The following is a 25,555-nucleotide window of genomic DNA, read 5'->3' on the forward strand; positions in this document are numbered from 1 at the left end:
AAGGTTCCAGTTTCATACTGTTTATGTGACTATTCAGTTTTAAATATCATTTATTGAACAGACTATCTTTACCCATTACATATGTTGGCCCCTGTCAAATATTAGGTGACTGTATGAAAGGATTTATTTCTGGACTCTCAATTCTGTTCTACTTGTTTATGGGTCTGTTTTTATGCCAGTATACTTTATTGTTTTGAGCATGAGGGCTTTGTAGTATAGTTTCAAATCAAGAAGTGTAATTTCTCTTCTTCATTCTTTCTCAGAACTGCTTTTATTATTTGTCGTCTTTTATGGTCTCATATAAATTTTAGGATTCTTTACTTACTTCTGTAAAAAAATAATATTGGATTTTTTTTAAGATTTTTAATTTATTTATTTGACAGAGAGAGATGACAAGCAGGCAGAGAGGCAGGCAGAGAGAGAAGAGGAAGCAGGCTTCCTGCTGAGCAGAGAGCCTGATGCAGGGCTCGATCCCAGGACCCTGGGATCATGACCTGAGCCGAAGGCAGCGGCTTAACCCACTGAGCCACACAGGCGCCCCTAACATTGGATTTTTGATAGGAATTGGATTTACAGATGGTTTTCGGTAGTATGGACATTTTAACAATGTTAATTCTTGCCATTCATAAATATGAGCTATCTTTCCGTTTGTGTCTCCTTCAATTTCTTTATCAATGTCATAGTTTATGGAGTACAGATCTTTCATCTTCTTAGTTAAATCTATTCCTAAGTATTTTATTATTTTTGATGCTATTGTGAATTAGATTGTTTTCTTTATTTTTTCAGATAGTTCATCATTAGAGTGTTAAAATGCTCCTGTCTTGTGCTTACTTTGGCAGCACATATACTAAAATTGGAATGATGCAGAGAAGATTAGCGTGATCACTAAACAAGGATGACATGAAAAACTGGGAAGCATTCCATATTAAAAAGAAATGAAACAAAACAAAATTCTTGTCTGTTATATATTGATCTTGTATTTGGCAGCTTTACTAAATTTGTTTATTCAAAATTTTTTGTGAAGTTTTTAGGATTTTTTAACATGTAAGTTCATGTTATCCAAAAAAATAAAATTTTACTTCTTCCTTTTTTTTTTGGAGTCTTTTATTTCCTTATGTTCCTTGTTTCTCTGGCTAGGACATCCAGTAGTATGTCAAATGAGAGTAGTGAAAGTGGATACACTTGTCTTTTTTCTGATCGTTAAGGGGAAAACTTTCAAACTTTTTTGATTGAATATGAGATTAGCTCTGGGCTTGCAATATGTGTTTTCTCTTTAATAGATTTTTTAAATTATTTTTTAATTTTTTTTATAAACATATAATGTGTTTTTATCCCTAGGGGTACAGGTCTGTGAATCACCAGGTTCACACATTTCATAGCACTCACCATCACTCACCATAGCACTTGCCCTCCCCAATGTCCATACCCCCACCATCCTCTCCCAACACACCTCCCCCCAGCTACCCTCAGTCTGTCTTGTGAGATTCAGTCTTTTATGGTTTCTCTCCCTCCCAATCCCATCTTCTTTTATTTTTCTTTTCGTACGCCCCAAACCGCCTATGTTGCATCTCTACTTCATCATATCAGGGAGATCATAGGATAGTTGTCTTTCTCAGATTGATTTATTTCGCCATGCATAATATCCTCTAGTTCCATCCACAACATCACAAATAGCAGGATTTCATTTCTTTTGATGGCTGCATAGTATTTCATTGTACATATATACTACATCTTATTTATTGATTCATCTGTTGAAGGACATTTAGGTTCTTTCCATAGTTTAACTATTGTGGACATTGCTGCTATAAACATTTGGGTGCATGTGCCCCTTCAGAATGCCACGTTTGTATATGTAGGGTATATACTCAGTACTACAATCACTAGGTCCTAGAGTAGTTCTATTTTCAGCTTTTTGAGGCACCTCCACGCTGTTTTCCAGAGTGGTTGCACCAGCTTGCATTCCCGCGTACAGTGTAGGAGGGTTGCCCTTTCTCCACATCCTCGCCAGCATCTGTCATTGACTGACTTGTTCATTTTAGCCATTCTGAAAGGTGTGAGGTGGTATCTCATTCTGGTTTTGATTTGTATTTCCCTGATGCCAAGTAATGTGGAGCATTTTTTCATGTGTCTGTTGGCCATTTGGATGTATTCTTTGCAGAAATGTCTGTTCATGTCCTCTGCCCATTTCTTCATTGGATTATTTGTTCTTAGGGTGTTGAGTTTGATAAGCTCTTTATAAATTTTGGATACTGGCCCTTTATCTGGTATGTCATTTGCAAATATCTTCTCCCAGATAACTTCTGACAGTCATCTTTTGGCTTTGTTAACTGTTTCCTTTGCTGGGCAAAAGCTTTTTGATCTGAGGAAATCGCTATAGTTCATTCTTTCCCTTGCTTCCCTTGCCTTTGGCGATGTTCCTAGGAAGAAGTTGCTGCTGCTGAGGACAAAGAGGTTGCTATCTGCTCTCTCCTAAAGGATTTTGATGGATTCTTTCTCACATTATACTTCTTCACACATTTCTAGTCTATTTTCATGTATGGTGTAAGGAAATGATCCAATGTCATTTTTCTGCATGTGGCTGTTCAATTTTCCCGACCCTAAAGCCAGCGGCTCCTTCTCTTCCCCGGGGGCGGCGTGCTGCGCCTTCCCCACACTTGCTCCTGGGGAGGGCGGTGACACAAGTGTGCAACCACGCTTCTCTCTCAAGCAGAGGGGATGCTAGGGCAAAGAGTATTTCGCTCCATGCGGGTATCTTCCAAACTGCTGTGGAGAGTAGCTCAGGCAAGCAGCAGCAGCATCCCCAAACCCAACTCTGATTTCCCAACGAATGCTGTGCTTTCCCAGGGGATATGCCCAGGCAAAGAGGCTTTCGCTGTATGCGGGATTCTCCCACCAAGGGACTGGGCTCAAGCAAGCAGCAGCAGCCGCAAAACACTTCTCAGCGAATGCTTTGATTTCTCAGAGGCTTTGGCTTGGAGCGAAGAGCACTTCGCCGCTGCTTCCTCAGAAAGGCTCCAGTCGCGTCAGGGAAGAAGAGCTGCAGGAGAGCTGGTGCCTCTTGGTCCTTGCTTACCCGGGCTCCATGTTCGCGTCCTGGGTTCACACTGCCAGCCCGATCTAAGGAGACACAGCCACCACCGTGCAGTAGCGTGCGTAGCCTAGGACGGCACTCTATGCACTACCATCTCTCGGTGTAGGCATCACTTGGCCTTTTACTCAGGCGCTCAGCAGGACTCGCGGACTAGGCCAGTGCTTTCCCGTCCTGAAAGGACGGTGACAGGATCCCTGCACACTGCCCTGTGCACTGAATAGGGAGTTTTGCGGGACTCCCCCTCTCCTTCCCATTAAACCCCGTGCCTCCTCCAAGCTTCCACATCCTGGTGGAATACGGCATCTGATGGCCAGTTCTTTCTGGGAGTTGTTTCTAGAGTTCAGGGTAGGCGCGTGGTGGCTAGCCCATGTCTCCATCACGGACAGGTGGCCAAGGAGCTGCTCTCTCCTTGAGCCCAAAGGCTTTCTGCATTGACTCCTTCCTCAGAGTGGAGCCCTTTCCCCTGCCCTAATTTTCCCGTCGTGTCTCCTTAGCAGCCAGGCTTCCGTCGCTCTGCAGTGACAGACGTGTCCCTTAAGGCTCTTTCCACAGGCGCCACCGCGCTTCTCTCTCAGGCAGAGGGGATGCCCAGGCCAAGAGGATTTCGCTCCATGTGGGTTTATCACACCGTGCTGTGGATACTAGCTCCCGCAAGCAGCAGGCAGCATCCCACAGACCTGACTCTGATCCCAAAGAATGCTGTGCTTTCCCAGAGGGGATGCCCTGGCAAAGAGGCTATCGCTCTATGCGGGTTTCTCCCATCGTGCTGGGAATACTAGGCTAAGGCAAGCAACAATAGCAGCCCACAAAACCGACTCTGTTTTCCCAGCGACTCCTATGCTCTCGCAGAGGTTTTCAGCTTGGCGCAAACAGCACTTCGTTGCTGCTTCCTCAGCAAGGCTTTGGTCATTGGCTCTGTCTCGGCAGGGAAGAAGAGCCGCGAGAGAGCTGGTGCCTCTTGGGCCTTGCTTTCTCGGGCTTCAAGTTCGCGCCCGGGGTTCACCTTGCTAAGCCGAACTAAGCAGACACAGTCACAACCCTGCAGCAGCGTGCACGGCCTAGCATGGCACTCTATGCCTATTACCTTCTCCTGGCCTAGGTAAGGCTTTGTCTTTTGCTCAGGCGCTCAGGCAGACTCGGCGTCTAAGCCAGTGACTTCAATACAGGAGGGAGGAGGCGACAGGATCTGTGCACAGGGCCCATGCACTGCGATCGGGAAATGTGGGGGAATGTCTCCACTCCTTCCCCGGCACACCCCCTGCCACCCACATAGCTGCCACATCTTGGTGGAAGACAGCATCTGACTGCCCGTTTCTCCATGGGGTTTTTTCTGCGAGTTCCGGGTATGGCACCTGGGGGCAAGCCCGTCGGCCCTTGGGACAGGTGGCCAAGGAGATGCTGTCTCGTTGGGACCAGAGGCACAGGACAGGCCTGCCTTCTGCCCAGACTCCTTCCTCAGAGTGGAGCTCGTGCCTCTGCCCTAGTCGTCCCCTCATGTCTCCTTAGCAGACAGGCTTCCATCTCTCCGCACAGAGAGCAGGTGACACTTGTCTTGCCACTGGCCTGCTGTTCGTGCACAGCAGGCCATTCGGCTTCCCGAGCGTTTCCCGACCCCAAGACCAAGGGCTCCTTCTATTCCCTGGGGGTGGCGTGCTGTTCGTTCCCCACACTTGCTCCTGAGGAGCGCTGTGACAGACGAGTGCTACCACTCTTCTCTCTCAGGCAGAAGGGATGCTAGGGCAAAGAGTATTTCGCTCCATGCGGGTATCTTCCACCGTGCTGCGGAGACTAGCTCAGGCAAGCAGCAGCAGCATCCCCAAACCCAACTGTGATTTCCCAACGAATGCTGTGCTTTCCCAGGGGAGATGCCGAGGCAAAGAGGCTTTCGCTGTATGCGCGTTTCTCCCACGGCGAGACTGGGCTCAGGCAAGCAGCAGCAGCCCGCAAAACACTTCTCAGCAAATGCTGTGCTTTCGCAGAGGCTTTGGCTTGGCGCGAACAGCACTTTGCCGCTGCTTCCTCAGCAAGGCTTCAGTCGCGTCAGGGAAGAAGAGCTGCGGGAGAGCTGGTGCCTCTTGGGCCTTGCTTTCCCGGGCTCCATGTTCGCGTCCTGGGTTCACCCTGCCAGGCCGAACTAAGCAGACACAGCCACCTCCGTGCAGTAGCGTGCGTAGCCTAGATTGGCACTCTATGCACACTACCATCTCTCGGTGTAGGCATCGCTTGGCCTTTTACTCAGGCGCTCAGGAGGACTCGCGGACTAGGCCAGCGCTTTCCCCACTGGAAAGGAAGGTGACAGGATCCCTGCACACTGCCCTGTGCACTGAACAGGGAGCTTTGCGGGACTGTCCCCTCTCCTTCCCCTTAAACCCCGTGCCTCCTCCAAGCTTCCACATCCTGGTGAAAGACGGCAACTGATGGCCAGTTCTTTCTGGGACTTGTTTCTCGAGTTCAGGGTAGGTTCCTGGTGGCAAGCCCATGTCTCCACCACGGACAGGTGGCCAAGGAGCTGCTGTCTCCTTGAGCCCAAAGGCTTTCTGCTCAGACTCATTCCTCAGAGTGGAGCCCTTTCCCCTGCCCTAATCTTCCCCTCGTGTCTCCTTAGCAGCCAGGCTTCCGTCGCTCTGCAGTGACAGACGTGTCCCTTAAGGCTCTTTCCACAGGCGCCACCGCGCTTCTCTCTCAGGCAGAGGGGATGCTCAGGCCAAGAGGATTTCGCTCCATGCGGGTTTATCAAAACGTGCTGTGGAGACTAGCTCCGGCAAGCAGCAGGCGGCCTCCCACAGACCCGACTCTGATTTCCCAAAGAATGCTGTGCTTTCCCAGAGGGGATGACCCGGTAAAGAGGCTTTCGCTCTATGCGGGTTTCTCCCATCGTGCTGGGAATACTAGGCTAAGGCAAGCAACAAAAGCAGACCACAGAACCGACTCTGTTTTCCCAGCGACTCCTATGCTCTCGCAGAGGTTTTCAGCTTGGCGCAAACCGCACTTCGCTGCTGCTTCCTCAGCAAGGCTTTGGTCATGGGCTCTTTAGCGGCACGGAAGAAGAGCCGCGGGAGGGCTGGTGCCTCTTATGCCTTGCTTTCCCGGGCTCCAAGTCCGCGACCGGGTTCACCTTGCTAAGCCGAACTAAGAAGACACAGTACAACCCTGCAGCAGCGTGCGTGGCCTAGCATGGCACTCTATGCCTATTACCATCTCCTGGCCTAGGTAAGGCTTTGTCTTTTGCTCAGGCGCTCAGGCAGATTCGGGGTCTAGGCCGGTGCCTTCCCTACAGGAGAGAGGAGGCGCAGGATCTGTGCACACGGCCCGTGAACTGGCATGGGGAACTGTGGGGGACTGTCTCCACTCCTTCCCCGGCACACCCCTGCCACCCACAACGCTGCCACATCTTGGTGGAAGACGTCATCTGACTGCCCGTTTCTCCATGGGGTTGTTTCTGCGAGTTCCAGGTATGGCACATGGGGGAAACCAGTCTGCCCTTGGGACAGGTGTCCAAGGTGATGCTCTCTCCTTGGGACCAGAGGCACAGAACCGGCCGGCCTTCTGCCCAAACTCCTTCCTCAGAGTGGAGCACGCACGCCTGCCCTAGTCGTCCCCTCATGTCTCCTTAGCAGACAGGCTTCCATCTCTCCGCACAGGGAGCCGGTGACACTTGTCTTGCCACTGGCCTGCTGTTCGTGTACAGCAGTCTATCCTGCTTCCCGAGGTTTCCCGACCCCAAGGCCAAGGGCTCCTTTTCTTCCCCGGGGGTGGCGTGCTGCGCCTTCCCCACATTTGCTCCTGGGGAGCTTTGTGACAGACTAGTGCTACCACTCTTCACTCCCAGGCAGAAGGGATGCTAGGACAAAGAGTATTTCGCTCCATGTGGGTATCTTCCAACGTGCTGCGGAGACTATCTCAGGAAAGCGGCAGCAGCATCCCCAAACCCAACTCTGATTTCCCAAGGAAAGCTGTGCTTTCCCAGGGGGAGATGCCCAGGCAAAGAGGCTTTCGCTGTATGCGGGTTTCTCCCACCGCGAGACTGGGCTCAGGCAAGCATCAGCAGCCGCCAGAACACTTCTCAGCGAATGCTGTGCTTTCGCAGAGGCTTTGGCTTGGAGCGAACAGCACTTCGCCGCTGCTTCCTCGCACGGCTTCAGTCGCGTCAGGGAAGAAGAGCTGCGGGAGAGCTGGTGCCTCTTGGGCCTCACTTTCACGGGCTCCATGTTCGCGTCCTGAGTTCACCCTGCCGGTACGAACTAAGCAGAGAAGCCACAACAGTGCAGTAGCGTGCGTAGCCTAGGATGGCACTCTATGCACACTACCATCGCCCGTGTAGGCATCGCTTGGCCTTTTATTCTGGCGCTCAGTAGGACTCGCAGACTAGGCCAGTGCATTTCCCAAAGGAAAGGAATGTGACAGGATCCCTGCACACTGCTCTTTGCACTGAATAGGGAGCTTTGGGTTACTATCCCCACTCTTTCACGATAAACCCCGTGCCGCCAGCAAGCTTCGACATCCTGGTAGGAGACGGCATCTGATGGCCAGTTCTTTCTGGGAGTTGTTTCTCGAGTTCAGGGTAGGGCGTGGTGGCAAGCCCATGTCCCCACCACGGACAGGTGGACAAGGAGCTGCTGCTGTCTCCTTGAGCCCAAAGGCTTTCTGCATTGACTCCTTCCTCAGAGTGGATCCCTTTCCCCTGCCCTAATTTTCCCGTCGTGTCTCCTTAGCAGCCAGGCTTCCGTCGCTCTGCAGTGACAGACGTGTCCCTTAAGGCTCTTTCCACAGGCACCACCGCGCTTCTATCTCAGGCAGAGGGGATGCCCAGGCCAAGAGGATTTCGCTCCATGCGGGTTTATCACACCGTGCTGTGGATACTAGCTCTCGCAAGCAGCAGGCAGCATCCCACAGACCTGACTCTGATCCCAAAGAATGCTGTGCTTTCCCAGAGGGGATGCCCTGGCAAAGAGGCTATCGCTCTATGCGGGTTTCTCCCATCGTGCTGGGAATACTAGGCTAAGGCAAGCAACAATAGCAGCCCACAAAACCGACTCTGTTTTCCCAGCGACTCCTATGCTCTCGCAGAGGTTTTCAGCTTGGCGCAAACAGCACTTCGTTGCTGCTTCCTCAGCAAGGCTTTGGTCATTGGCTCTGTCTCGGCAGGGAAGAAGAGCCGCGAGAGAGCTGGTGCGTCTTGGGCCTTGCTTTCCCGGGCTTCAAGTTCGCGCCCGGGGTTCACCTTGCTAAGACGAACTAAGCAGACACAGTCACAACCCTGCAGCAGCGTGCGCGGCCTAGCATGGCACTCTATGCCTATTACCTTCTCCTGGCCTAGGTAAGGCTTTGTCTTTTGCTCAGGCGCTCAGGCAGACTCGGCGTCTAAGCCAGTGACTTCAATACGGGAGGGAGGAGGCGACAGGATCTGTGCACAGGGCCCATGCACTGCGATCGGGAAATGTGGGGGAATGTCTCCACTCCTTCCCCGGCACACCCCCTGCCACCCACATAGCTGCCACATCTTGGTGGAAGACAGCATCTGACTGCCCGTTTCTCCATGGGGTTTTCTCTGCGAGTTCCGGGTATGGCACCTGGGGGCAAGCCCGTCGGCCCTTGGGACAGGTGGCCAAGGAGATGCTGTCTCCTTGGGACCAGAGGCACAGGACAGGCCTGCCTTCTGCCCAGACTCCTTCCTCAGAGTGGAGCACGCGCCTCTGCCCTAGTCGTCCCCTCATGTCTCCTTAGCAGACAGGCTTCCATCTCTCCGCACAGAGAGCAGGTGACACTTGTCTTGCCACTGGCCTGCTGTTGGTGCACAGCAAGACATTCGGCTTCCCAAGCGTTTCCCGACCCCAAGACCAAGGGCTCCTTCTATTCCCTGGGGGTGGCGTGCTGTTCGTTCCCCTCACTTGCTCCTGAGGAGCGCTGTGACAGACGAGTTCTACCACCCTTCTCTCTCAGGCAGAAGGGATGCTAGGGCAAAGAGTATTTCGCTCCATGCGGGTATCTTCCACCGTGCTGCGGAGACTAGCTCAGGCAAGCAGCAGCATCCCCAAACCCAACTGTGATTTCCCAACGAATGCTGTGCTTTCCCAGGGGAGATGCCGAGGCAAAGAGGCTTTCGCTGTATGCGCGTTTCTCCCACGGCGAGACTGGGCTCAGGCAAGCAGCAGCAGCCCGCAAAACACTTCTCAGCAAATGCTGTGCTTTTCAGAGGCTTTGGCATGGCGCGAACAGCACTTTGCCGCTGCTTCCTCAGCAAGGCTTCAGTCGCGTCAGGGAAGAAGAGCTGCGGGAGATCTGGTGCCTCTTGGGCCTTGCTTTCCTGGGCTCCATGTTCGCGTCCTGGGTTCACCCTGCCAGGCCGAACTAAGCAGACACAGCCACCACCGTGCAGTAGCGTGCGTAGCCTAGATTGGCACTCCATGCACACTACCATCTCTCGGTGTAGGCATCGCTTGGCCTTTTACTCAGGCGCTCAGGAGGACTCGCGGACTAGGCCAGCGCTTTCCCCACTGGAAAGGAAGGTGACAGGATCCCTGCACACTGCCCTGTGCACTGAACAGGGAGCTTTGCGGGACTGTCCCCTCTCCTTCCCCTTAAACCCCGTGCCTCCTCCAAGCTTCCACATACTGGTGAAAGACGGCAACTGATGGCCAGTTCTTTCTGGGAGTTGTTTCTCGAGTTCAGGGTAGGTTCATGGTCGCAAGCCCATGTCTCCACCACAGACAGGTGGCCAAGGAGCTGCTGTCTCCTTGAGCCCAAAGGCTTTCTGCTCAGACTCATTCCTCAGAGTGGAGCCCATTCCCCTGCCCTAATCTTCCCCTCGTGTCTCCTTAGCAGCCAGGCTTCCGTCGCTCTGCAGTGACAGACGTGTCCCTTAAGGCTCTTTCCACAGGCGCCACCGCGCTTCTCTCTCAGGCAGAGGGGATGCCCAGGCCAAGAGGATTTCGCTCCATGCGGGTTTATCAGAACGTGCTGTGGAGACTAGCTCCGGCAAGCAGCAGGCGGCCTCCCACAGACCCGACTCTGATTTCCCAAAGAATGCTGTGCTTTCCCAGAGGGGATGACCCGGTAAAGAGGCTTTCGCTCTATGCGGGTTTCTCCCATCGTGCTGGGAATACTAGGCTAAGGCAAGCAACAAAAGCACCACAGAACCGACTCTGTTTTCCCAGCGACTCCTATGCTCTCGCAGAGGTTTTCCGCTTGGCGCAAACCGCACTTCGCTGCTGCTTCCTCAGCAAGGCTTTGGTCATTGGCTCTGTAGCGGCACGGAAGAAGAGCCGCGGGAGGGCTGGTGCCTCTTAGGCCTTGCTTTCCCGGGCTCCAAGTCCGTGACCGGGTTCACCTTGCTAAGCTGAACTAAGAAGACACAGTCACAACCCTGCAGGAGCGTGCGTGGCCTAGCATGGCACTCTATGCCTATTACCATCTCCTGGCCTAGGTAAGGCTTTGTCATTTGCTCAGGCGCTCAGGCAGATTCGGGGTCTAGGCCGGTGCCTTCACTACAGGAGAGAGGAGGCGCAGGATCTGTGCACACGGCCCGTGCACTGGGATGGGGAACTGTGGGGAACTGTCTCCACTCCTTCCCCGGCACACCCCTGCCACCCACAACGCTGCCACATCTTGGTGGAAGACGTCATCTGACTGCCCGTTTCACCATGGGGTTGTTTCTGCGAGTTCCAGGTATGGCACATGGGGGAAACCAGTCTGCCCTTGGGACAGGTGTCCAAGGTGATGCTCTCTCCTTGGGACCAGAGGCACAGGACCGGCCGGCCTTCTGCCAAAACTCCTTCCTCAGAGTTGAGCACGCACACCTGCCCTAGTCGTCCCCTCATGTCTCCTTAGCAGACAGGCTTCCATCTCTCCGCACAGGGAGCCGGTGACACTTGTCTTGCCACTGGCCTGCTGTTCGTGTACAGCATTCTATCCTGCTTCCCGAGGTTTCCCGACCCCAAGGCCAAGGGCTCCTTCTCTTCCCCGGGGGCGGCGTGCTGCGCCTTCCCCACATTTGCTCCTGGGGAGCTTTGTGACAGACTAGTGCTACCACTCTTCTCTCCCAGGCAGAAGGGATGCTAGGGCAAAGAGTATTTCGCTCTATGTGGGTATCTTCCACCGTGCAGCGGAGACTATCTCAGGCAAGCGGCAGCAGCATCCCCAAACCCAACTCTGATTTCCCAAGGAAAGCTGTGCTTTCCCAGGGGAGATGCCCAGGCAAAGAGGCTTTCGCTGTATGCGGGTTTCTCCCACCGCGAGACTGGGCTCAGGCAAGCAGCAGCAGCCGCCAGAACACTTCTCAGCGAATGCTGTGCTTTCGCAGAGGCTTTGGCTTGGAGCGAACAGCACTTCGCCGCTGCTTCCTCGCACGGCTTCAGTCGCGTCAGGGAAGAAGAGCTGCGGGAGAGCTGGTGCCTCTTGGGCCTCACTTTCACGGGCTCCATGTTCGCGTCCTGAGTTCACCCTACTGGTACGAACTAAGCAGACAAGCCACAACGTGCAGTAGCGTGCGTAGCTTAGGATGGCACTCTATGCACACTACCATCGCCCGTGTAGGCATCGCTTGGCCTTTTATTCTGGCGCTCAGTAGGACTCGCAGACTAGGCCAGTGCTTTTCCCACAGGAAAGGAATGTGACAGGATCCCTGCACACTGCTCTTTGCACTGAATAGGGAGCTTTGGGTTACTATCCCCACTCTTTCACGATAAACCCCGTGCCGCCAGCAAGCTTCGACATCCTGGTAGGAGACGGCATCTGATGGCCAGTTCTTTCTGGGAGTTGTTTCTCGAGTTCAGGGTAGGGCGTGGTGGCAAGCCCATGTCCCCACCACGGACAGGTGGACAAGGAGCTGCTGCTGTCTCCTTGAGCCCAAAGGCTTTTTGCCCAGACTCCTTCCTCAGAGTGGATCCCTTTCCCCTGCCCTAATCTTCCCCTCGTGTCTCCTTAGCAGCCAGGCTTACGTCGCTCTGCAGTGACAGACGTGTCCCTTAAGGCTCTTTCCACAGGCGCCACCGCGCTTCCCTCTCAGGCAGAGGGGATGCCCAGGCCAAGAGGATTTCGCTCCATGCGGGTTTATCACACCGTGCTGTGGAGACTAGCTCCCGCAAGCAGCAGGCAGCATCCCACAGACCTGACACTGATCCCAAAGAATGCTGTGCTTTCCCAGAGGGGATGTCCTGGCAAAGAGGCTAATGCTCTATGCGGGTTTCTCCCATCGTGCTGGGAATACTAGGCTAAGGCAAGCAACAATAGCAGCCCACAAAACCGACTCTGTTTTCGAACCGACTCCTACGCTCTCCCAGAGGTTTTCAGCTTGGCGCAAACAGCACTTCGCTGCTGCTTCCTCAGCAAGGCTTTGGTCATTGGCTCTGTCGCGGCAGGGAAGAAGAGCCGCGAGAGAGCTGGTGCCTCTTGGGCCTTGCTTTCCCGGGCTTCAAGTTCGCGCCCGGGGTTCACCTTGCTAAGCCGAACTAAGCAGACACAGTCACAACCCTGCAGCAGCGTGCGCGGCCTAGCATGGCACTCTATGCCTATTACCTTCTCCTGGCCTAGGTAAGGCTTTGCCTTTTGTTCAGGCGCTCAGGCAGACTCGGCGTCTAAGCCAGTGACTTCACTACGGGAGGGAGGAGGCGACAGGATCTGTGCACAGGGCCCATGCACTGCGATCGGGAAATGTGGGGGAATGTCTCCACTCCTTCCCCGGCACACCCCCTGCCACCCACATAGCTGCCACATCTTGGTGGAAGACGTCATCTGACTGCCCGTTTCTCCATGGGGTTTTTTCTGCGAGTTCCGGGTATGGCACCTGGGGGCAAGCCCGTCGGCCCTTGGGACAGGTGGCCAAGGAGATGCTGTCTCGTTGGGACCAGAGGCACAGGACAGGCCTGCCTTCTGCCCAGACTCCTTCCTCAGAGTGGAGCTCGTGCCTCTGCCCTAGTCGTCCCCTCATGTCTCCTTAGCAGACAGGCTTCCATCTCTCCGCACAGAGAGCAGGTGACACTTGTCTTGCCACTGGCCTGCTGTTCGTGCACAGCAGGCCATTCGGCTTCCCGAGCGTTTCCCGACCCCAAGACCAAGGGCTCCTTCTATTCCCTGGGGGTGGCGTGCTGTTCGTTCCCCACACTTGCTCCTGAGGAGCGCTGTGACAGACGAGTGCTACCACTCTTCTCTCTCAGGCAGAAGGGATGCTAGGGCAAAGAGTATTTCGCTCCATGCGGGTATCTTCCACCGTGCTGCGGAGACTAGCTCAGGCAAGCAGCAGCAGCATCCCCAAACCCAACTGTGATTTCCCAACGAATGCTGTGCTTTCCCAGGGGAGATGCCGAGGCAAAGAGGCTTTCGCTGTATGCGCGTTTCTCCCACGGCGAGACTGGGCTCAGGCAAGCAGCAGCAGCCCGCAAAACACTTCTCAGCAAATGCTGTGCTTTCGCAGAGGCTTTGGCTTGGCGCGAACAGCACTTTGCCGCTGCTTCCTCAGCAAGGCTTCAGTCGCGTCAGGGAAGAAGAGCTGCGGGAGAGCTGGTGCCTCTTGGGCCTTGCTTTCCCGGGCTCCATGTTCGCGTCCTGGGTTCACCCTGCCAGGCCGAACTAAGCAGACACAGCCACCTCCGTGCAGTAGCGTGCGTAGCCTAGATTGGCACTCTATGCACACTACCATCTCTCGGTGTAGGCATCGCTTGGCCTTTTACTCAGGCGCTCAGGAGGACTCGCGGACTAGGCCAGCGCTTTCCCCACTGGAAAGGAAGGTGACAGGATCCCTGCACACTGCCCTGTGCACTGAACAGGGAGCTTTGCGGGACTGTCCCCTCTCCTTCCCCTTAAACCCCGTGCCTCCTCCAAGCTTCCACATCCTGGTGAAAGACGGCAACTGATGGCCAGTTCTTTCTGGGACTTGTTTCTCGAGTTCAGGGTAGGTTCCTGGTGGCAAGCCCATGTCTCCACCACGGACAGGTGGCCAAGGAGCTGCTGTCTCCTTGAGCCCAAAGGCTTTCTGCTCAGACTCATTCCTCAGAGTGGAGCCCTTTCCCCTGCCCTAATCTTCCCCTCGTGTCTCCTTAGCAGCCAGGCTTCCGTCGCTCTGCAGTGACAGACGTGTCCCTTAAGGCTCTTTCCACAGGCGCCACCGCGCTTCTCTCTCAGGCAGAGGGGATGCTCAGGCCAAGAGGATTTCGCTCCATGCGGGTTTATCAAAACGTGCTGTGGAGACTAGCTCCGGCAAGCAGCAGGCGGCCTCCCACAGACCCGACTCTGATTTCCCAAAGAATGCTGTGCTTTCCCAGAGGGGATGACCCGGTAAAGAGGCTTTCGCTCTATGCGGGTTTCTCCCATCGTGCTGGGAATACTAGGCTAAGGCAAGCAACAAAAGCAGACCACAGAACCGACTCTGTTTTCCCAGCGACTCCTATGCTCTCGCAGAGGTTTTCAGCTTGGCGCAAACCGCACTTCGCTGCTGCTTCCTCAGCAAGGCTTTGGTCATGGGCTCTTTAGCGGCACGGAAGAAGAGCCGCGGGAGGGCTGGTGCCTCTTATGCCTTGCTTTCCCGGGCTCCAAGTCCGCGACCGGGTTCACCTTGCTAAGCCGAACTAAGAAGACACAGTACAACCCTGCAGCAGCGTGCGTGGCCTAGCATGGCACTCTATGCCTATTACCATCTCCTGGCCTAGGTAAGGCTTTGTCTTTTGCTCAGGCGCTCAGGCAGATTCGGGGTCTAGGCCGGTGCCTTCCCTACAGGAGAGAGGAGGCGCAGGATCTGTGCACACGGCCCGTGAACTGGCATGGGGAACTGTGGGGGACTGTCTCCACTCCTTCCCCGGCACACCCCTGCCACCCACAACGCTGCCACATCTTGGTGGAAGACGTCATCTGACTGCCCGTTTCTCCATGGGGTTGTTTCTGCGAGTTCCAGGTATGGCACATGGGGGAAACCAGTCTGCCCTTGGGACAGGTGTCCAAGGTGATGCTCTCTCCTTGGGACCAGAGGCACAGGACCGGCCGGCCTTCTGCCCAAACTCCTTCCTCAGAGTGGAGCACGCACGCCTGCCCTAGTCGTCCCCTCATGTCTCCTTAGCAGACAGGCTTCCATCTCTCCGCACAGGGAGCCGGTGACACTTGTCTTGCCACTGGCCTGCTGTTCGTGTACAGCAGTCTATCCTGCTTCCCGAGGTTTCCCGACCCCAAGGCCAAGGGCTCCTTTTCTTCCCCGGGGGTGGCGTGCTGCGCCTTCCCCACATTTGCTCCTGGGGAGCTTTGTGACAGACTAGTGCTACCACTCTTCACTCCCAGGCAGAAGGGATGCTAGGACAAAGAGTATTTCGCTCCATGTGGGTATCTTCCAACGTGCTGCGGAGACTATCTCAGGAAAGCGGCAGCAGCATCCCCAAACCCAACTCTGATTTCCCAAGGAAAGCTGTGCTTTCCCAGGGGGAGATGCCCAGGCAAAGAGGCTTTCGCTGTATGCGGGTTTCTCCCACCGCGAGACTGGGCTCAGGCAAGCATCAGCAGCCGCCAGAACACTTCTCAGCGAATGCTGTGCTTTCGCAGAGGCTTTGGCTTGGAGCGAACAGCACTTCGCCGCTGCTTCCTCGCACGGCTTCAGTCGCGTCAGGGAAGAAGAGCTGCGGGAGAGCTGGTGCCTCTTGGGCCTCACTTTCACGGGCTCCATGTTCGCGTCCTGAGTTCACCCTGCCGGTACGAACTAAGCAGAGAAGCCACAACAGTGCAGTAGCGTGCGTAGCCTAGGATGGCACTCTATGCACACTACCATCGCCCGTGTAGGCATCGCTTGGCCTTTTATTCTGGCGCTCAGTAGGACTCGCAGACTAGGCCAGTGCATTTCCCAAAGGAAAGGAATGTGACAGGATCCCTGCACACTGCTCTTTGCACTGAATAGGGAGCTTTGGGTTACTATCCCCACTCTTTCACGATAAACCCCGTGCCGCCAGCAAGCTTCGACATCCTGGTAGGAGACGGCATCTGATGGCCAGTTCTTTCTGGGAGTTGTTTCTCGAGTTCAGGGTAGGGCGTGGTGGCAAGCCCATGTCCCCACCACGGACAGGTGGACAAGGAGCTGCTGCTGTCTCCTTGAGCCCAAAGGCTTTCTGCATTGACTCCTTCCTCAGAGTGGATCCCTTTCCCCTGCCCTAATTTTCCCGTCGTGTCTCCTTAGCAGCCAGGCTTCCGTCGCTCTGCAGTGACAGACGTGTCCCTTAAGGCTCTTTCCACAGGCACCACCGCGCTTCTATCTCAGGCAGAGGGGATGCCCAGGCCAAGAGGATTTCGCTCCATGCGGGTTTATCACACCGTGCTGTGGATACTAGCTCTCGCAAGCAGCAGGCAGCATCCCACAGACCTGACTCTGATCCCAAAGAATGCTGTGCTTTCCCAGAGGGGATGCCCTGGCAAAGAGGCTATCGCTCTATGCGGGTTTCTCCCATCGTGCTGGGAATACTAGGCTAAGGCAAGCAACAATAGCAGCCCACAAAACCGACTCTGTTTTCCCAGCGACTCCTATGCTCTCGCAGAGGTTTTCAGCTTGGCGCAAACAGCACTTCGTTGCTGCTTCCTCAGCAAGGCTTTGGTCATTGGCTCTGTCTCGGCAGGGAAGAAGAGCCGCGAGAGAGCTGGTGCGTCTTGGGCCTTGCTTTCCCGGGCTTCAAGTTCGCGCCCGGGGTTCACCTTGCTAAGACGAACTAAGCAGACACAGTCACAACCCTGCAGCAGCGTGCGCGGCCTAGCATGGCACTCTATGCCTATTACCTTCTCCTGGCCTAGGTAAGGCTTTGTCTTTTGCTCAGGCGCTCAGGCAGACTCGGCGTCTAAGCCAGTGACTTCAATACGGGAGGGAGGAGGCGACAGGATCTGTGCACAGGGCCCATGCACTGCGATCGGGAAATGTGGGGGAATGTCTCCACTCCTTCCCCGGCACACCCCCTGCCACCCACATAGCTGCCACATCTTGGTGGAAGACAGCATCTGACTGCCCGTTTCTCCATGGGGTTTTTTCTGCGAGTTCCGGGTATGGCACCTGGGGGCAAGCCCGTCGGCCCTTGGGACAGGTGGCCAAGGAGATGCTGTCTCCTTGGGACCAGAGGCACAGGACAGGCCTGCCTTCTGCCCAGACTCCTTCCTCAGAGTGGAGCACGCGCCTCTGCCCTAGTCGTCCCCTCATGTCTCCTTAGCAGACAGGCTTCCATCTCTCCGCACAGAGAGCAGGTGACACTTGTCTTGCCACTGGCCTGCTGTTGGTGCACAGCAAGACATTCGGCTTCCCAAGCGTTTCCCGACCCCAAGACCAAGGGCTCCTTCTATTCCCTGGGGGTGGCGTGCTGTTCGTTCCCCTCACTTGCTCCTGAGGAGCGCTGTGACAGACGAGTTCTACCACCCTTCTCTCTCAGGCAGAAGGGATGCTAGGGCAAAGAGTATTTCGCTCCATGCGGGTATCTTCCACCGTGCTGCGGAGACTAGCTCAGGCAAGCAGCAGCATCCCCAAACCCAACTGTGATTTCCCAACGAATGCTGTGCTTTCCCAGTGGAGATGCCGAGTCAAAGAGGCTTAAGCTGTATGTGCGTTTCTCCCACGGCGAGACTGGGCTCAGGCAAGCAGCAGCAGCCCGCAAAACACTTCTCAGCAAATGCTGTGCTTTTCAGAGGCTTTGGCATGGCGCGAACAGCACTTTGCCGCTGCTTCCTCAGCAAGGCTTCAGTCGCGTCAGGGAAGAAGAGCTGCGGGAGATCTGGTGCCTCTTGGGCCTTGCTTTCCCGGGCTCCATGTTCGCGTCCTGGGTTCACCCTGCCAGGCCGAACTAAGCAGACACAGCCACCACCGTGCAGTAGCGTGCGTAGCCTAGATTGGCACTCCATGCACACTACCATCTCTCGGTGTAGGCATCGCTTGGCCTTTTACTCAGGCGCTCAGGAGGACTCGCGGACTAGGCCAGCGCTTTCCCCACTGGAAAGGAAGGTGACAGGATCCCTGCACACTGCCCTGTGCACTGAACAGGGAGCTTTGCGGGACTGTCCCCTCTCCTTCCCCTTAAACCCCGTGCCTCCTCCAAGCTTCCACATACTGGTGAAAGACGGCAACTGATGGCCAGTTCTTTCTGGGAGTTGTTTCTCGAGTTCAGGGTAGGTTCATGGTCGCAAGCCCATGTCTCCACCACAGACAGGTGGCCAAGGAGCTGCTGTCTCCTTGAGCCCAAAGGCTTTCTGCTCAGACTCATTCCTCAGAGTGGAGCCCATTCCCCTGCCCTAATCTTCCCCTCGTGTCTCCTTAGCAGCCAGGCTTCCGTCGCTCTGCAGTGACAGACGTGTCCCTTAAGGCTCTTTCCACAGGCGCCACCGCGCTTCTCTCTCAGGCAGAGGGGATGCCCAGGCCAAGAGGATTTCGCTCCATGCGGGTTTATCAGAACGTGCTGTGGAGACTAGCTCCGGCAAGCAGCAGGCGGCCTCCCACAGACCCGACTCTGATTTCCCAAAGAATGCTGTGCTTTCCCAGAGGGGATGACCCGGTAAAGAGGCTTTCGCTCTATGCGGGTTTCTCCCATCGTGCTGGGAATACTAGGCTAAGGCAAGCAACAAAAGCACCACAGAACCGACTCTGTTTTCCCAGCGACTCCTATGCTCTCGCAGAGGTTTTCCGCTTGGCGCAAACCGCACTTCGCTGCTGCTTCCTCAGCAAGGCTTTGGTCATTGGCTCTGTAGCGGCACGGAAGAAGAGCCGCGGGAGGGCTGGTGCCTCTTAGGCCTTGCTTTCCCGGGCTCCAAGTCCGTGACCGGGTTCACCTTGCTAAGCTGAACTAAGAAGACACAGTCACAACCCTGCAGGAGCGTGCGTGGCCTAGCATGGCACTCTATGCCTATTACCATCTCCTGGCCTAGGTAAGGCTTTGTCATTTGCTCAGGCGCTCAGGCAGATTCGGGGTCTAGGCCGGTGCCTTCACTACAGGAGAGAGGAGGCGCAGGATCTGTGCACACGGCCCGTGCACTGGGATGGGGAACTGTGGGGAACTGTCTCCACTCCTTCCCCGGCACACCCCTGCCACCCACAACGCTGCCACATCTTGGTGGAAGACGTCATCTGACTGCCCGTTTCTCCATGGGGTTGTTTCTGCGAGTTCCAGGTATGGCACATGGGGGAAACCAGTCTGCCCTTGGGACAGGTGTCCAAGGTGATGCTCTCTCCTTGGGACCAGAGGCACAGGACCGGCCGGCCTTCTGCCAAAACTCCTTCCTCAGAGTTGAGCACGCACACCTGCCCTAGTCGTCCCCTCATGTCTCCTTAGCAGACAGGCTTCCATCTCTCCGCACAGGGAGCCGGTGACACTTGTCTTGCCACTGGCCTGCTGTTCGTGTACAGCATTCTATCCTGCTTCCCGAGGTTTCCCGACCCCAAGGCCAAGGGCTCCTTCTCTTCCCCGGGGGCGGCGTGCTGCGCCTTCCCCACATTTGCTCCTGGGGAGCTTTGTGACAGACTAGTGCTACCACTCTTCTCTCCCAGGCAGAAGGGATGCTAGGGCAAAGAGTATTTCGCTCCATGTGGGTATCTTCCACCGTGCAGCGGAGACTATCTCAGGCAAGCGGCAGCAGCATCCCCAAACCCAACTCTGATTTCCCAAGGAAAGCTGTGCTTTCCCAGGGGAGATGCCCAGGCAAAGAGGCTTTCGCTGTATGCGGGTTTCTCCCACCGCGAGACTGGGCTCAGGCAAGCAGCAGCAGCCGCCAGAACACTTCTCAGCGAATGCTGTGCTTTCGCAGAGGCTTTGGCTTGGAGCGAACAGCACTTCGCCGCTGCTTCCTCGCACGGCTTCAGTCGCGTCAGGGAAGAAGAGCTGCGGGAGAGCTGGTGCCTCTTGGGCCTCACTTTCACGGGCTCCATGTTCGCGTCCTGAGTTCACCCTACCGGTACGAACTAAGCAGACAAGCCACAACGTGCAGTAGCGTGCGTAGCTTAGGATGGCACTCTATGCACACTACCATCGCCCGTGTAGGCATCGCTTGGCCTTTTATTCTGGCGCTCAGTAGGACTCGCAGACTAGGCCAGTGCTTTTCCCACAGGAAAGGAATGTGACAGGATCCCTGCACACTGCTCTTTGCACTGAATAGGGAGCTTTGGGTTACTATCCCCACTCTTTCACGATAAACCCCGTGCCGCCAGCAAGCTTCGACATCCTGGTAGGAGACAGCATCTGATGGCCAGTTCTTTCTGGGAGTTGTTTCTCGAGTTCAGGGTAGGGCGTGGTGGCAAGCCCATGTCCCCACCACGGACAGGTGGACAAGGAGCTGCTGCTGTCTCCTTGAGCCCAAAGGCTTTTTGCCCAGACTCCTTCCTCAGAGTGGATCCCTTTCCCCTGCCCTAATCTTCCCCTCGTGTCTCCTTAGCAGCCAGGCTTACGTCGCTCTGCAGTGACAGACGTGTCCCTTAAGGCTCTTTCCACAGGCGCCACCGCGCTTCCCTCTCAGGCAGAGGGGATGCCCAGGCCAAGAGGATTTCGCTCCATGCGGGTTTATCACACCGTGCTGTGGAGACTAGCTCCCGCAAGCAGCAGGCAGCATCCCACAGACCTGACACTGATCCCAAAGAATGCTGTGCTTTCCCAGAGGGGATGTCCTGGCAAAGAGGCTAATGCTCTATGCGGGTTTCTCCCATCGTGCTGGGAATACTAGGCTAAGGCAAGCAACAATAGCAGCCCACAAAACCGACTCTGTTTTCGAACCGACTCCTACGCTCTCCCAGAGGTTTTCAGCTTGGCGCAAACAGCACTTCGCTGCTGCTTCCTCAGCAAGGCTTTGGTCATTGGCTCTGTCGCGGCAGGGAAGAAGAGCCGCGAGAGAGCTGGTGCCTCTTGGGCCTTGCTTTCCCGGGCTTCAAGTTCGCGCCCGGGGTTCACCTTGCTAAGCCGAACTAAGCAGACACAGTCACAACCCTGCAGCAGCGTGCGCGGCCTAGCATGGCACTCTATGCCTATTACCTTCTCCTGGCCTAGGTAAGGCTTTGTCTTTTGTTCAGGCGCTCAGGCAGACTCGGCGTCTAAGCCAGTGACTTCACTACGGGAGGGAGGAGGCGACAGGATCTGTGCACAGGGCCCATGCACTGCGATCGGGAAATGTGGGGGAATGTCTCCACTCCTTCCCCGGCACACCCCCTGCCACCCACATAGCTGCCACATCTTGGTGGAAGACGTCATCTGACTGCCCGTTTCTCCATGGGGTTTTTTCTGCGAGTTCCGGGTATGGCACCTGGGGGCAAGCCCGTCGGCCCTTGGGACAGGTGGCCAAGGAGATGCTGTCTCGTTGGGACCAGAGGCACAGGACAGGCCTGCCTTCTGCCCAGACTCCTTCCTCAGAGTGGAGCTCGTGCCTCTGCCCTAGTCGTCCCCTCATGTCTCCTTAGCAGACAGGCTTCCATCTCTCCGCACAGAGAGCAGGTGACACTTGTCTTGCCACTGGCCTGCTGTTCGTGCACAGCAGGCCATTCGGCTTCCCGAGCGTTTCCCGACCCCAAGACCAAGGGCTCCTTCTATTCCCTGGGGGTGGCGTGCTGTTCGTTCCCCACACTTGCTCCTGAGGAGCGCTGTGACAGACGAGTGCTACCACTCTTCTCTCTCAGGCAGAAGGGATGCTAGGGTAAAGAGTATTTCGCTCCATGCGGGTATCTTCCACCGTGCTGCGGAGACTAGCTCAGGCAAGCAGCAGCAGCATCCCCAAACCCAACTGTGATTTCCCAACGAATGCTGTGCTTTCCCAGGGGAGATGCCGAGGCAAAGAGGCTTTCGCTGTATGCGCGTTTCTCCCACGGCGAGACTGGGCTCAGGCAAGCAGCAGCAGCCCGCAAAACACTTCTCAGCAAATGCTGTGCTTTCGCAGAGGCTTTGGCTTGGCGCGAACAGCACTTTGCCGCTGCTTCCTCAGCAAGGCTTCAGTCGCATCAGGGAAGAAGAGCTGCGGGAGAGCTGGTGCCTCTTGGGCCTTGCTTTCCCGGGCTCCATGTTCGCGTCCTGGGTTCACCCTGCCAGGCCGAACTAAGCAGACACAGCCACCTCCGTGCAGTAGCGTGCGTAGCCTAGATTGGCACTCTATGCACACTACCATCTCTCGGTGTAGGCATCGCTTGGCCTTTTACTCAGGCGCTCAGGAGGACTCGCGGACTAGGCCAGCGCTTTCCCCACTGGAAAGGAAGGTGACAGGATCCCTGCACACTGCCCTGTGCACTGAACAGGGAGCTTTGCGGGACTGTCCCCTCTCCTTCCCCTTAAACCCCGTGCCTCCTCCAAGCTTCCACATCCTGGTGAAAGACGGCAACTGATGGCCAGTTCTTTCTGGGACTTGTTTCTCGAGTTCAGGGTAGGTTCCTGGTGGCAAGCCCATGTCTCCACCACGGACAGGTGGCCAAGGAGCTGCTGTCTCCTTGAGCCCAAAGGCTTTCTGCTCAGACTCATTCCTCAGAGTGGAGCCCTTTCCCCTGCCCTAATCTTCCCCTCGTGTCTCCTTAGCAGCCAGGCTTCCGTCGCTCTGCAGTGACAGACGTGTCCCTTAAGGCTCTTTCCACAGGCGCCACCGCGCTTCTCTCTCAGGCAGAGGGGATGCTCAGGCCAAGAGGATTTCGCTCCATGCGGGTTTATCAAAACGTGCTGTGGAGACTAGCTCCGGCAAGCAGCAGGCGGCCTCCCACAGACCCGACTCTGATTTCCCAAAGAATGCTGTGCTTTCCCAGAGGGGATGACCCGGTAAAGAGGCTTTCGCTCTATGCGGGTTTCTCCCATCGTGCTGGGAATACTAGGCTAAGGCAAGCAACAAAAGCAGACCACAGAACCGACTCTGTTTTCCCAGCGACTCCTATGCTCTCGCAGAGGTTTTCAGCTTGGCGCAAACCGCACTTCGCTGCTGCTTCCTCAGCAAGGCTTTGGTCATGGGCTCTTTAGCGGCACGGAAGAAGAGCCGCGGGAGGGCTGGTGCCTCTTATGCCTTGCTTTCCCGGGCTCCAAGTCCGCGACCGGGTTCACCTTGCTAAGCCGAACTAAGAAGACACAGTACAACCCTGCAGCAGCGTGCGTGGCCTAGCATGGCACTCTATGCCTATTACCATCTCCTGGCCTAGGTAAGGCTTTGTCTTTTGCTCAGGCGCTCAGGCAGATTCGGGGTCTAGGCCGGTGCCTTCCCTACAGGAGAGAGGAGGCGCAGGATCTGTGCACACGGCCCGTGAACTGGCATGGGGAACTGTGGGGGACTGTCTCCACTCCTTCCCCGGCACACCCCTGCCACCCACAACGCTGCCACATCTTGGTGGAAGACGTCATCTGACTGCCCGTTTCTCCATGGGGTTGTTTCTGCGAGTTCCAGGTATGGCACATGGGGGAAACCAGTCTGCCCTTGGGACAGGTGTCCAAGGTGATGCTCTCTCCTTGGGACCAGAGGCACAGGACCGGCCGGCCTTCTGCCCAAACTCCTTCCTCAGAGTGGAGCACGCACGCCTGCCCTAGTCGTCCCCTCATGTCTCCTTAGCAGACAGGCTTCCATCTCTCCGCACAGGGAGCCGGTGACACTTGTCTTGCCACTGGCCTGCTGTTCGTGTACAGCAGTCTATCCTGCTTCCCGAGGTTTCCCGACCCCAAGGCCAAGGGCTCCTTTTCTTCCCCGGGGGTGGCGTGCTGCGCCTCCCCACATTTGCTCCTGGGGAGCTTTGTGACAGACTAGTGCTACCACTCTTCACTCCCAGGCAGAAGGGATGCTAGGACAAAGAGTATTTCGCTCCATGTGGGTATCTTCCAACGTGCTGCGGAGACTATCTCAGGAAAGCGGCAGCAGCATCCCCAAACCCAACTCTGATTTCCCAAGGAAAGCTGTGCTTTCCCAGGGGGAGATGCCCAGGCAAAGAGGCTTTCGCTGTATGCGGGTTTCTCCCACCGCGAGACTGGGCTCAGGCAAGCATCAGCAGCCGCCAGAACACTTCTCAGCGAATGCTGTGCTTTCGCAGAGGCTTTGGCTTGGAGCGAACAGCACTTCGCCGCTGCTTCCTCGCACGGCTTCAGTCGCGTCAGGGAAGAAGAGCTGCGGGAGAGCTGGTGCCTCTTGGGCCTCACTTTCACGGGCTCCATGTTCGCGTCCTGAGTTCACCCTGCCGGTACGAACTAAGCAGAGAAGCCACAACAGTGCAGTAGCGTGCGTAGCCTAGGATGGCACTCTATGCACACTACCATCGCCCGTGTAGGCATCGCTTGGCCTTTTATTCTGGCGCTCAGTAGGACTCGCAGACTAGGCCAGTGCATTTCCCAAAGGAAAGGAATGTGACAGGATCCCTGCACACTGCTCTTTGCACTGAATAGGGAGCTTTGGGTTACTATCCCCACTCTTTCACGATAAACCCCGTGCCGCCAGCAAGCTTCGACATCCTGGTAGGAGACGGCATCTGATGGCCAGTTCTTTCTGGGAGTTGTTTCTCGAGTTCAGGGTAGGGCGTGGTGGCAAGCCCATGTCCCCACCACGGACAGGTGGACAAGGAGCTGCTGCTGTCTCCTTGAGCCCAAAGGCTTTCTGCATTGACTCCTTCCTCAGAGTGGATCCCTTTCCCCTGCCCTAATTTTCCCGTCGTGTCTCCTTAGCAGCCAGGCTTCCGTCGCTCTGCAGTGACAGACGTGTCCCTTAAGGCTCTTTCCACAGGCACCACCGCGCTTCTATCTCAGGCAGAGGGGATGCCCAGGCCAAGAGGATTTCGCTCCATGCGGGTTTATCACACCGTGCTGTGGATACTAGCTCTCGCAAGCAGCAGGCAGCATCCCACAGACCTGACTCTGATCCCAAAGAATGCTGTGCTTTCCCAGAGGGGATGCCCTGGCAAAGAGGCTATCGCTCTATGCGGGTTTCTCCCATCGTGCTGGGAATACTAGGCTAAGGCAAGCAACAATAGCAGCCCACAAAACCGACTCTGTTTTCCCAGCGACTCCTATGCTCTCGCAGAGGTTTTCAGCTTGGCGCAAACAGCACTTCGTTGCTGCTTCCTCAGCAAGGCTTTGGTCATTGGCTCTGTCTCGGCAGGGAAGAAGAGCCGCGAGAGAGCTGGTGCGTCTTGGGCCTTGCTTTCCCGGGCTTCAAGTTCGCGCCCGGGGTTCACCTTGCTAAGACGAACTAAGCAGACACAGTCACAACCCTGCAGCAGCGTGCGCGGCCTAGCATGGCACTCTATGCCTATTACCTTCTCCTGGCCTAGGTAAGGCTTTGTCTTTTGCTCAGGCGCTCAGGCAGACTCGGCGTCTAAGCCAGTGACTTCAATACGGGAGGGAGGAGGCGACAGGATCTGTGCACAGGGCCCATGCACTGCGATCGGGAAATGTGGGGGAATGTCTCCACTCCTTCCCCGGCACACCCCCTGCCACCCACATAGCTGCCACATCTTGGTGGAAGACAGCATCTAACTGCCCGTTTCTCCATGGGGTTTTTTCTGCGAGTTCCGGGTATGGCACCTGGGGGCAAGCCCGTCGGCCCTTGGGACAGGTGGCC

The 25,555-nt window shown here is 55.8% G+C and overlaps 1 non-coding gene across 1 annotated transcript; it reads left to right on the forward strand.

Annotated features, from left to right (window-relative positions):
• The first annotated feature begins 823 nt into the window (after window positions 1-823).
• Window positions 824-930, forward strand: LOC131820280 (U6 spliceosomal RNA). The gene has a single exon (XR_009349573.1). It is a non-coding gene; the product is annotated as a U6 spliceosomal RNA (small nuclear RNA).
• The last annotated feature ends 24,625 nt before the right edge of the window (window positions 931-25,555 follow it).

This window comes from Mustela lutreola, chromosome 17 (assembly GCF_030435805.1).
Source record: "Mustela lutreola isolate mMusLut2 chromosome 17, mMusLut2.pri, whole genome shotgun sequence".
Taxonomy (NCBI): Eukaryota; Metazoa; Chordata; class Mammalia; order Carnivora; family Mustelidae; genus Mustela; species Mustela lutreola.